General features: G+C 36.7%; 1 long non-coding RNA gene across 1 annotated transcript in view; it reads right to left on the bottom strand.

Moving 5' to 3' along the window:
* Positions 1-2224: 2224 nt before the first annotated feature.
* LOC119625083 (uncharacterized) overlaps positions 2225-13279 on the bottom strand; it is a 44332-nt gene continuing 33277 nt past the window's right edge. Inside the window, exon 3 of the long non-coding RNA XR_012095137.1 lies at positions 2225-2595. This is a non-coding gene — a long non-coding RNA (uncharacterized lncRNA). The remainder of the gene's footprint in view (positions 2596-13279) is intronic.

Genomic DNA, 13279 nt, shown 5'->3' with positions numbered 1-13279 from the left:
AAACTGCCCAGTGGCACCTTGGTTGTTGCTCACTCTCCTCTGGGAGGGTGGATGAGCAAATGTTACTATGACAATGAGGCAGCAAGCCCTCCAGCCCCAGCCAAAAGGCCATGAGGCCATGGCTGATGAACCAAAGTCCCCAATCAGAAATAAATGATGTCAGCAGTGGAGACCTTGCTATTCAATACAGAGCTTTGGGCAGATTAAAATCATTAAATGTTCTTTTGGTTAAGCCATAAGCCAGCACCTGCTCAAAACCTGCTCAAACTGAGTGAAAAGCCTTACTTACTGGCACAGAGCCCCTTTCTCTTTTGATATGCTCTGATTACTCTTTTCCCCTCTACCCTGACTTCAGCTGCTTTAAAGAGAAGTCTCCCTGCCCTACAAAAAGATCAAAGGCCATATTCATCAATCTCATTATGCTGGAACTCTGTTGGATAAAACTGCCCAAGTCATCATCTTACCCAGTACTTCGCAAGGAGCAGTCACTAGATTCAACGAATGGAGTTTGGGCCAGGTTCACAATGAAGAGGGGAAATTAATGTGACTTTGTACATTGAGGAATTTTGGACCAGTTCAGTGTACTGTTGCAGCTTCTACATCTGAATGTACTTTCTCATCCCAAAAGTGCCAAGGGGATTCTCCTGATCACAGAAGAGCTATATGCAAAGTGCTAATGCACAACTTCAATGCACCTCTGAGCTCAAGTCTTTGTGACAAGTCTTAGTCAGCTGGGGTCTTGGGCAAATAAAGCCAACCTCTACCTTGAAGGGCTCTTGGGATATTGGGTTAATCACTTCTCTGACATGGCTACTTAAAAAAAAAGTAACTAGTAACTTACTGGGCTCTTGGCAAAGCTAAATACCTGACCCATAGAAACCTTGTGACTCTCTGGCCTGGTGTTCCCATTGTTTTGGCTGGGCCATTTATTGGGTGGGACTCAATGACCAACAAAGTAAGAAAGGCTCAATAAGCCTTACTTGTCAAATAAAAATGATATATTCAAAAGCAAGGTCATCCTGGTCCCAGCAGCATCTTAGCATTACATGAGACATGGTAGCTTGCTTTCTCAGGGAACTATATCCTCCATTCTGCTTCTGAAAGCAATGTTACTGGCTCAATGCCTGGTCTGGTTCACTGATGGTGAACATCTATGTATATAGTGTTTTCATCTAAGTAAATCAATTACTAGTAATTTGTAGAACAGCATATTCATATGTGTGCTTAAAGTAGTGTTTACAAGAATGTTCACTGCAACATTGTTTTTGACAGCAAATGACAAGGAACTACTTAAAAATCTCTTATTTAGGAACTCTCTAAATAAATCACTTGTAGGTCCATACAAACTATGGCTAATCGTCCCAATAAAAATAATGTTAACAATTTCTGTCTTTATGAACAGTGACTATTTTCTCAGTGTTTGTAAAGTGTCAATAAAATCATGTTTCATTACCTTTGCCATTTGTTGACTAGCTGTACACAACATAACAAATGACAGTTGCGTGCTTAGCAAAGGCAACTTGAAGGCAAACTCCTCAGCCTCCCTCAATGTCCCAACTCTCCAGTCCCACAAGACTGTCCCTATTACAAATTCTGGAACTTATACTGATTTCAAGATTTATTGTTACATGAAAAAGCAAGGATCTGAAAAATGCAAAATTTATCATTTTCCTGTAAAAATGGCATATATACAAATGTTTGCATGTACTCCTCTGAAAGTAAACACAAGACACTGGTAATAGGGCTGCCTCTACAGAAGAGCATAGGGGAACCCTGGATGTCTTTGGTGAAAGTAAGACTAGTTTTCATTGCTATAGATAAAGGCTCACATTTAGATTAAGAACTAGTATCTCTGGGTGGTAAAAATCCAAAAGACTATTCATTTATTTATTGCCTGTTACTCATTTTGTATTATTTCTACAATGAACTGAAATTCACTTCAAAGAGAAAAAGTTAAAAGTATTTTGAAAGAAGTTGTCCAGCAAGAATGTAGCAGAAGAAAGGAAATATCCATATTTTGGCAGCTAGAAAAGGAACATAAATTGTTGTAATCTCTGGTGATTAAAAAAATGCAATCCTTAATGTAAAGCTAGTCCCTGACATTAAAATAGGAAAGAGATAAAAATGACATAAAACTAGAAAGGCAAGTGACTGGCAGAGAAAACAAATCCAGATGCAAAATTACTTACCAGGAAAATTCTCAGATTATATAATCAAACAAAAATTCAAACAATATCTTGCTTTTGTTATTTATTTTTATGTCTTATATGCAAGGATATATTCAATCAAAGAAACAGTGTTATAACAAAAAATTCTCAGTTCCATTCATTAGATTTCAATAGCTGAGTTTCTCCCAGAATCCTATCTGGAATAACCTCAGTCATTACCATACCATACAGACAGATAGATTTCCCTGGGGCTTTTGGTGGGGATTCTTTTATTCTGACAACACTTTGAAGGATTTGAGATGGAGAACGCTGTGCCGTTGCCTTTGCACATCTTCCAGACAGTGGAGAATGCATTTAGGGGCAGCAGATTGGAGTTCATCTTTTGGGGGCCTGTGAAAATATTTTTGGCCTTTGTAGATTGGTTGAACTAAAAGGGAAAAAAATACCTTAAATCATTGGATTGGTATACACTACCATTACTCTACTTATGTTAGAAGTAACACACACACAAATCAGTTTATATAACCCAGGAATGTTTCTTGATAGATGTTTCATCTTTTAGGAAAACAGCACCTCCTAAAACAATTATTTTATTTCATTCTTGGGGTTGTTGCTAATGGCAACAGAAAGAATGCACTGGAGTGTCATAATAATCCTCCATTAAATCCCTACTGTTTAAATTTTAATGCTATAATTCAAGAGCTGACAAAAGCCCATTGAGTTTGTCTATGGGGAGGAAAACAGGCAGGCCCATTTTCTCAGGGGTGATGCTATAGCAACATGGAATGAATTTGGGGTCAGGGAACAAGCAGTCTCCAAGCTTTGTTTGCATTTCCTGACTAAAAGTAGAATCTAACATTATAAATTTTACCCAAATAAGTATTTATTTTGAATAACAGGAAGATAGCTCACTTTGTACTGCTGTTTACATTGAAAACAGAGAGAAGGTAACAAAACCAGAACTGGAAGAAAGACACGCCGACAAACATGTTATGAAATGACTATTGAAGTGACCACTTTAGAAACCCCTAGAGCCCCTCTGCGTTTGCTTGACACCCCACCCCTCTCCCGTGGACAAGTGATGCTTTAGAACATGGAAAAGTATTAAATTTGCAAAATGCCTTTTTAAAAGAGAGAGACAAAGGAAGTCTGATCAACAATTCCTGAATGTGACCCCTTACAGTCAAGCAAGACATGGCAAAGACGGGTGTTGTTGATTTTGTCTAGCTCTTTATAATGGCACTTTTGTTTTAGTGGGAGAATTTATTTCTACCAGAATAAACAAATACACCTGAATCACAATTGCCTATTGTGCAGCAGAAGGCCAAGAAAAACCCTACCCAATTCCCACTAGTTTGTGCTGCCAACTTTTCTTTCCCTAGGCATCTGTGTTTTCACTTTTGGTTTGAGTGTTGAATATTAGCATATTGAGTCAGTATTCAATAGCATAACATATTACATTTTGGGTGATTATCCAATAAGGTCTATCTAGTTATAGACTCTATTTATATGGCTTGCAATATACAAAAAAAGAACACTGTTAGGTTTTCAAATGCTAAGTCATAGGTGAAAATATAAATATCTGTAAACCTTGTAGCTCAACAAAACTCAAAGCTGTTTCTTCTTTTTTATTTCCTGTCTCAGACCCTCGCTGTCTCACCTTGACAATGAAAAATGCTCACCCCTCCCAGACCTCTGATGACCTCTAGTACTCATCTTTTACAATTCATCCTAAATATAATGGCAATATTAATTATCTTCTTAATAACAAAATCCCTCTTCTATTAAAAAATCTTTGATGTTTTAAAATAAAATTCACACTTCTACATACTTACTCTGCTATTACAAGTAAATCAAACTGTATAACTTGCTGTTCCGTTTATATATCTTGCTTACACTTTTCTCACAGTATATTTACTTAGATGCTGTGTAGAATTTCCTCATCAATATTGTATTCATCTTTCAAACCCAATTTATATGTCACCTTTTCCATAAAGGTTTTCTAGATTACTCCTTCTGGAAAAGATTTCTTACCTTTTTTCACTCTAAGCTCACATGGCCCATGTAGAATTCTCTTTGGGAGCTTATTTCATATTTTCTAATGAACTCTCTTACTATTATCCCACAAGGATAGAGACTATATATTTAATTATTTTTCTTTCATTTTACTCTTAGAAAGAAATGGTTTTTAATAAAAATATTCTCTAAGCTGTATTGATTACCTGGTTTTGCCTCCTAGAAACACAAAGCAGATTATATTCAAGTTATAATGATTATCAACAAAAGGATTTGTAGAATAAAACTTAAAGCTATAGTATAAAAAATATGAAGTAATATGTTATGATCAAGTACAAGTGCCTTAAATAAAATAAAGGTTTAGCATAAAAAGAAAAATAAATGATGAGTTATTCTACATAGACAACCCTAATATCTCAGTAGTTTATCATAATAATCAAGTATGTGCCCATGTTACTCAGTCAATGAACACTGGCAATAAGACTTTGCTCATCACAGTCACTGAGGAATCCAGGCTAACAGAAGAGACATATCTATACATATTTACATAGTCACTGTGTCAGAAAAAGGGAAATTGGTGACACATACCATGCTACCTCTGAAAATTTCTGCCCAGAAGTAGCACACTTGTTCTGTTCATACTTTATACATCAAAGCAAGTCACATGGCCAACCTGACTTCCAGGGGGCAAGAAAGTGAAATTCCACATGTGTTAAGACACAGAGACAATTTGAAATGCCTGGAGAATAGCACTAGTAATTATTTTTCCACATTTCCTCCCCCAATAGTTAGGGAAAAAAAAATACATTTCAAAATCTATATCAAAATGGCAAAATACTCAAAATTAGGAAACTCCCTGAAATCATTTGAACCTGTATTTCAATAACCTTAACAAACAGCCTCCTTAATCATGAAATTTTAGAAATTTTTTTTCTCTTAAGATACATTAAATACAAGGATAAATTAAATACAAGGATATTATCATTGCTACTGATCCATATAGACTGCAAGTTATGACCAACATAAGACATAAGAAAGAAAATAAGGTAGATGGTTTGGAAAATAATAGACCAAAATTGCCATTTCTATAGGTATGATATGAACTGTTGATATGGCTTACCTTTTGAATTTTTAGAATTTTATATTATAGTTATTTAAAATTATGATCAAATTTTCCATTAAAAATTACTTTAAAATTTTAAAGTAGAACATTAAGAACCTGTGAAATAATAGCAAAAGAATGAAAGTTTGTAATTAGAGTACTAGAAAGAGAAAAAGAGAGAGTGTGATGCAGAAAAATTACTTAACCAAGTAATGGTTAGAAAATTTCAAAACTTTATTTTAAAACCCACATATAATTTCAGGAATCTCAGCAAACAACAAACAATGGACATTATATTAAACTGCTGAAAATCAGAATTAAACAGAACATTTGAAAAGCAAGAGAAGAAAAATACATATTACACATTAAATTCAGAGGATCAATAATAAGAAATAAGGCTAACCTCTCATCAGAAACAATGTAAATCAGAAGACAATGGAACAACATCTTTAAACTAAATGAAAGACAACTATATAACTTGTCAACCTAGAAAAGTGTTAATCAGCAGATATGTACTACAGGAAATGCTACAGGAAGTTCTTTTGGCTTCTGGTTCTTTGGCTCAGAGTAAATGGTACCGGATGGAAATTTGGTTACATAAGAAGGAATGAAAGATTAAGTATGTGACCAATTTCGTGAAAATAAATTGAACAAATTAGATGAAAAGGACAAGCTTTTTTTGAGAAGTCATAACAAATCAAATTAACAAAAATGAAAGAAAAGGTTGAATAATATTAAGTAAATGAAATTCATGATTAGGAAACTTCTCTCAATGAAAACGATGGTGTATACTGGTGAATTTTATTAAACATTTAAAAAGTTATATGCTTTTTAACTTTAAGTGCATAATATACTTCTGGTATTTTTTATAGGGATTTGCATTTAAGGGAATAGTCTACATTTACTTGCTGTATGGAGGTACCTAGATCTCAGGTCTGCCAAAAAAAAATTGATGAATAATTTCAACCAGGATATTGCATTGTTGAGGTTATCCATGTGTTGTTCAATTAATACTTGATATTAGCCTTTAACCTCAGCCAGTTTCTCCTCTGGCATAGGCTGATATATAAGAAAAGAAATGGGCCAGGCACGGTGGTTCACACCTGTAATCCCAGCACTTTGGGAGGCCGAGGCGGGTGGGTCGCAAGGTCAGGAGTTTGGAATCAGTCTGGCCAACATGGTGAAACACCGTCTCTACTGAAAATACAAATATTAGCTGGGTGTGGTGGCAAGCACCTGTAATGCCAGCTACCAGGAGGCAGAGGTTGCAGTGAGCTGAGATGACACCATTGCACTCCAGCCTGGGTGACAGAGTGAGACTCTGTCTCAAAAAATAATAGTAATAAATTTAAAAAAATAAGAGAAATGAAAACTTGGCCCGACTATTGGGCAAAAAAATCAAAGTTATAGCCTTCTTGATGGTTATGTGATTGATGTTAACATTGATATAAATAAAGTCTGTTTCTGAAAAGAAAAGAAAGAAAAGAAGTGCTGGTGAATTTGAGCCCAGATCAAGCGAGTTTGTATTTCATACACAGATGCTTCAAGCCAAATATTTGGTGGACTCAAGCTACTTATGTGTCCTATCATCCTTTTTATCACAGGGTATTTGTTGTAGATAGAAAAAACATAAGAAAGGACAGACTTTGATGTGTTTTTCTTTCTAGTTCTAAGAATTGCTATTCTGTCTTCTAGCAGGACACCTTCCCAAACATAAGATAATTGGCCAAAGTAGATACGAGAATGAATGGTGTGTATCTACGAACAGATATTTGAAAGACAAATTTTCAGTGGAAGAAGGGACGTTCTGGCAAGTTTCAGCAGCATACTTTCACTAAATCTTTAAGTGCATGGACTATAGCGTGTGTAATAATGTTTCAGGTCAGGTGACTCTGAGATCGTGCTTAGTTTACAGAAATTTTGGAGGAAATTGCTGTCAGGATCAGCAACTGGGAATAGGAAGAAAGTAGAATTAGGCCAAAGAAGAAGTTGGACTGCAACATAGTTATAAGAACTAACTAAGGAAACCTCAAAGACAGCCCTGAGGTTAGAACAGTCCTTTAGATGGGGAAAGGAGACGAGATCATCATACCCCACATCAATCAGTCTTCAATGCAGCTTGTGTTCTGGAGGAGGAAAGATCTTGGGCAATGTGCCTCTTTTCAGAAGAGGGAAATTTCCAAAAAGGTCTGATGGCTGAGAGCTCAGCCCTCAGTGCTCCCAGAAGTTGAGTGAATTTGTCCTTCCTTCCTGAAAGGGGAAACTGAGCAGGGTAGCAAAGCATTCTGTACTGTCCATTCTTGCACACCTTGAGTCCTCTTGCTTCACCTAAGTTCTGAAAGGACTTGAGGACTCTGAGGGATTTCTTTCCTGCAGTAAGCTTCCTAGAGGAAAGTTAATGGAGATAACGCTATCTCTTACTGATGCAGTTGGGCTTGAGGCTACATCTGTGATAATTTATTGTACTCTTCCTCTACACTGTATCCTAGAATCACTTCTCCCACAGCTAGCACCTGGTCTTGGTGGCTTACCTGGTTGGATGACCCAAAGCCATATCTCTGATTGTCTAAACATCTGGTCATCAAGCCCTTATTAGATTGTGACTTATCGGGGGAAACCTCACCCCGATATTCAATGTGGGTTCTTTTCTATTTCCCTAAGCATCAGCTGGTCTGAGAAATAAAGGGAAAGAGTACAAAAGAGAGAAATTTTAAAGCTAGGTGTCCGGGGGAGACATCACATGTTGGCAGGTTCTGTGATGCTACCTGAGCCATAAAACCAGCAAGTTTTTATTAGCGATTTTCAAAAGGGTAGGGAGTGTACAAATAGGGTATGGGTCACAGAGATCACATACTTCACAAGGTAATAAAATATCACAAAGCAAATGGAGGCAGGGTGAGATCACAGGATCACAGGATGGGGTGAAATTAAAATTGCTAATTAAGTTTTGGGCATGCATTGTTATTGATAATATCTCATCAGAAGACAGGGTTTGAGAGCAGACAATCAAAATTTATTAGGCAGGAATTTCCTTGTCCTAATAAGCCTGGGAGCACTTCAGGAGACCAAGGCTTATTTCATCCCTTCATCTTCGACCGTAAAAGACAGCTGCCCCCAAAGCGGCCATTTCAGAGACCTACCCTCAGGGGCGCATTCTCTTTCTCAGGGATGTTTCTTGCTGAGAAAAAGAATTCAGTGATATTCTCCTATTTGCCTTTGAAAGAAGAGAAATGTGACTCTGTTCCACATGGCTCATCGGCAGTCAGAGTTTAAGGTTATCTTCCTTGTTTCCTGAACATTGCTGTTATCCTGTTCTGTTTTCAAGGTGCCCAGATTTCGTATTATTCAAACATACATGCTCTACAGACAATTTGTGCAGTTAACACAATCATCACAGGGTCCTGAAGCGACATACATCCTCCTCAGCTTACGAAGATGATGGGATTAAGAGATTAAAGTAAAGACAGGCATAGGAAATCACAAGGGTATTGATTGGGGAAGTGTTAAGTGTCCATGAAATCTTCACAATTTGTATTCAGAGACTGCAGTAAAGACAGGTGTAAGAAATTATAAAGGTATTAATTTGGGGAACTAATAAATGTCCATGAAATCTTCACAATTTATGTTCTTCTGTCACGGCTTCAGCTGGTCCCTCTGTTTGGGGTCCCTAACTTCCCACAACAGTGACTACTGTATTTGTCAATTTATCATGAAAACTGGGCAAAGAATTGCCAAGAGATCATCAAGTACCAAATATGTTCCGCCCCTGCCCCAGTGTGTCATAACAGCCTTTCTCCTGATGATCAGCTCAATTGCTTCTATCAATATGGTATTCCCCCCTTGCCCACTGGCCCCTTGGCATATGGAGTCCGAAGTGCCCAAGCCAAAATCATAGCTTATGTTTCACTGATAGATATTCCCCATAGTAGGAACCAAGACCACGAAACACATGGAGTTCAGAATTTCATAAAAAGGAAGCAGAAGCTCCCTGTGTGTCATTGCTATTTTCCTTTTTTTTTAAATTTTACTTTTTTTTTTAGTTCTGGGATACATATGCAGAATGTGCAATTTCACAACAATATTACTTTTTTTTCTTTTTTTTTTACTTTAAGTTCTGGGATACATGTACAGAACGTGCAGGTTTATTACATAGGTATACATGTGCCATGGTGGTTTGCTGCACCTATCAACCTGTCATCTAGGTTTTAAGACCTGCAAGGGTATTTGTCCTAAAGCTCTCCCTCCCCTTGTGCCTCACCTCCCAACAGACCCCAGTGTGTGATGTTCCCTTCCCTGTGTCCATGTATTCTCATTGTTCAACTCCCACTTATGAATGAGAACATACAGTGTTTGGTTTTCTGTTCCCGTGTTAGTTTTCTGGGAATGATGGCTTCCAGCTTCATCTATGCCCCTGCAAAGGACATGAGCTCATCCTTTCTTATGGCTTCATAGTATTCAATGGGATATATGTGCCACATTTTCTTTATCCAGTATATCATTGATGGGCATTTGGGTTGGTTCCAAGTTTTTGCTGTTGTAAATAGTGCTTCAATAAACATATGTGTGCATGTGTATTTATAGTAGAATGATTTATAATCCTTTGGATATATACCCAGTAAGGGGATTGCTGGGTCAAATGGTGTTTCTGGTTCTAGATCCTTGAGGAATCGCGACACTGTCTTCCACAATGGTTGAACTAATTTACATTTCCACCAACAGTGTAAAAGTGTTCCTATTTCTCCACAGCCTTGCCAGCATCTGTCGTTTCCTGACTTTTTAATAACCGCCATTCTAACTGGCGTGAGATGGTATCTCATTGTGGTTTTGCCCCAAAACTCCTTAAGCTGATAAGCAACTTCAGAAAAGTCTCAGGATACACAATCAGTGTGCAAAAATCACAAGCATTCCTATACACCAACAATAGACAAGCAGAGAGCCAAATCATGAGTGAACTCCCATTTACAATTGCTACAAAGAGAATAAAATACCTAAGAATACAACTTACAAGAAATGTGAAGGACCTCTTCAAGGAGAACTACAATCCACTGCTCAAGGAAATAAGAGAGGACACAAACAAATGGAAAAATATTCCACATTCGTGGAGAGGAAAAATCAATATCATAAAAATGGCCATATTACTATTTTCAACTCTTCATTCCTGTCACCATGTGTAATCAATGGAGCACCACATATCTAAATAATAGGGCACAGCACCATACAATGGTCATGAGACTTGAGTATAGACTGTATCTTGGAATATGACTTCTTATCCTTATATAATATCATTTTCAAGCTTCTTCCTCACCTATGCCTTCTATGAACTATTTTATTGCTCTTCAATGGCAGCCTCTTTTGGATGGTGTAGTTTCTAATAGGAACAGTTGAACTTATAATCATGCCGCCACTGTTGCACCTCTTTTCCTGTAAAGTGAGTATCTTTTACAACAAAGGAAACAATCAACAGAATGAAGAGACAACCTATGGAATGGAAGTAAATATTTGTAAACTATATATCTGATAAGGAGTTAATATCAAAAGTATATAAGGGACCCAACTCAACAGCAAGAAAAAAATCTGATTAAAAAATGGGCAAAGAACTTTAGTAGGCATTCCTCAAAAGAGATATGAATGGTTGACAAGTAATACTAATTAGTAACCACTAATTACGAGGGAGATATAAATTAAAACCACAATGACATATCAGCTCACACCTTTTAGGATGTGTATCAAAAGAAAAAACAAGAGACAAGTATTAGTGAAGATGTGGAGAAAAGCGAATATTTTTATACTGTTTACAGGAATGTACATCAATACAGTCATTATGGAAAACAGAATAGAGGTTGCTCTTAGTCCAGAATTTCTGAACAGTGGCATATTGACATTTTGGGGTGGATTATTTATTGAGGGAGGTTGTCCTGTCCACTATAGGATGTTTAGCAACAATTCTCTAGCCACTAGATGTCAGTAACATCCTCCCTTTTCTGACAATCACGAATGTCTCCAGACATTGCCAAATGTCTTGGGGGTGGGATATGGGAGATAAGGAATTGCCCATGGTTAAGAATTACTGTGTTACTCTGATGCAATTCTATATGAGATCTCCTGGTGATGGACTAAACTCTCTGTAATCCCATGGCTAATGGTGCTGTTTGAGGTCCTTTGACAGGAAATACAGAACCATACCTGGAATATGTATAAATTCAAAAAGCATTAATTCGAAATGAATTAATGCTTCCATCCTTTGAGGATGGAAGAAGTCCAGTGTATTTGATTTGCCACCAGGTTGACTGGCTGATTCCCTGAAGAGATGGTACTGTATTGAGGGCTTAGTGTTGGTCTCTGTTGCTACTTCTGGAACATTTCACAGCGACAGAAGTTATAAGAGCTTCAGTAAATGGGTGGGGTCCATGCAAAACCTGCATCCCTTCCACCATGGTTACTCTGTTCATGTGCTTATTGTCCAAACACCAACTTTGATAAGGGAGGATGGCTGATATTGACTGGCTGACACTTTGTCTACTCCAATTACCTCGTTGTTTAATGTCTCTTCCAGGATACGTATATTCTCCCTTAGACATTAGCATGCACTACAAAGATCTTCAGACTTTGTGCCCACTCTCACTAGTTCATTCATATACAAGACCCGAGACTGCCCCGATCTTCCCATCTTTCATGACTGAATGCAAAAAAATAAATAAATAAATAAAGTAAAACGTCTCATCAATATTTTCATGCTGACTACATGTTGAATGACAATATTTAGATATATTGGATCAAAAAAATGCTACTAAAATTTATTTCAGCTTTATTTTATACCGTTTTGCTTTCTTTTAAAAAATTTTATAGATACATAATAGTTGTACATATTTAGAGGGAACATGTAGTATTTTAGTACAAGCAAATAATGTGAAATGAATAATCCAATCAGGGTAATATCACTTCAAATATACATCTTTTTTTGTGTGTAAGGAACATCCCAATTCCACTCGTTTTGTTATTTTGAAATATATGATAAATTATTAACTATAATTACCCTATTGTACAAGTGAACACTAGATCTTATTCCTTCTATCTAACTGTATTTTTGTACCTATTGCCCATCCCCTCTTTATCTCCTGTTCCCAACTATCCTTCCAAGCCTCTAATAATCATTACTCTTATTCTCTAGCTCCATATGCTTTTTTTCCAGCTCCCACTTATGAATGAGAACATGTGATATCTGTCTTTCTGTTTCTGGCTTATCTCATTTACCATAATGTCTACAAGTTCCATTCACGTTGTTGTGAGTGACAGGATTTCATTCTTATTTATTGCTTAATAATATCCCATTGTGTATATGTACCACATTTTATCTATTCATCTGTTGATAGACATTAAGTTGATTCCATATTTTGGCTACCATGAATAGTCCTGCAATAAACAAGTGAGTGCCGATACCTCTTCCACATACTGACTTCCTTTCTTTTGAATATATACCTGGCAGTGCAATTGCTGGATCACATGACAGTTCTATTTTTAGATTTTGAAGAACCTCCATACTGCACTCCATAGTGGCTGTACTAATTTACATCCCCACCATCAGTGTACAAGTGTTCCCCTTTCTCCACATCCTCACCAGCATCTAGATACATACACATACACAAAATGGAAAGATATTCCATGTTCATGGATTGAAAGAATCAATATTGTTAAAATGTCCACACTACTCAAAGCAGTCTACAGATTTACTGCAATCCTTATTAAAATTCCAATGACATTCTTCACAGACACAGAAAAAAATAATCGTAACATTTATATGGAACCACAAAAAAAAAAAAAAAAAAAAAAAAAAAAAAAGCCCAGAATAGCCAGAGGAATCCTAAGAAAAAGGAACAAAGCTGGAGGCACCACATTACCTGACTTTAAATTATGATACACAAAGCCATACTAACAAAAACAATGTAGTCCTGGAATAAAAACAGACACAGAGACAAATGGAACAAAATAGAGAATC

The sequence above is a fragment of the Chlorocebus sabaeus genome, chromosome 13, assembly GCF_047675955.1.
Source record: "Chlorocebus sabaeus isolate Y175 chromosome 13, mChlSab1.0.hap1, whole genome shotgun sequence".
Taxonomy (NCBI): Eukaryota; Metazoa; Chordata; class Mammalia; order Primates; family Cercopithecidae; genus Chlorocebus; species Chlorocebus sabaeus.
Note: the sequence above shows the minus strand (reverse complement) of the source record. Positions and strands in the feature narration are given on the sequence as shown.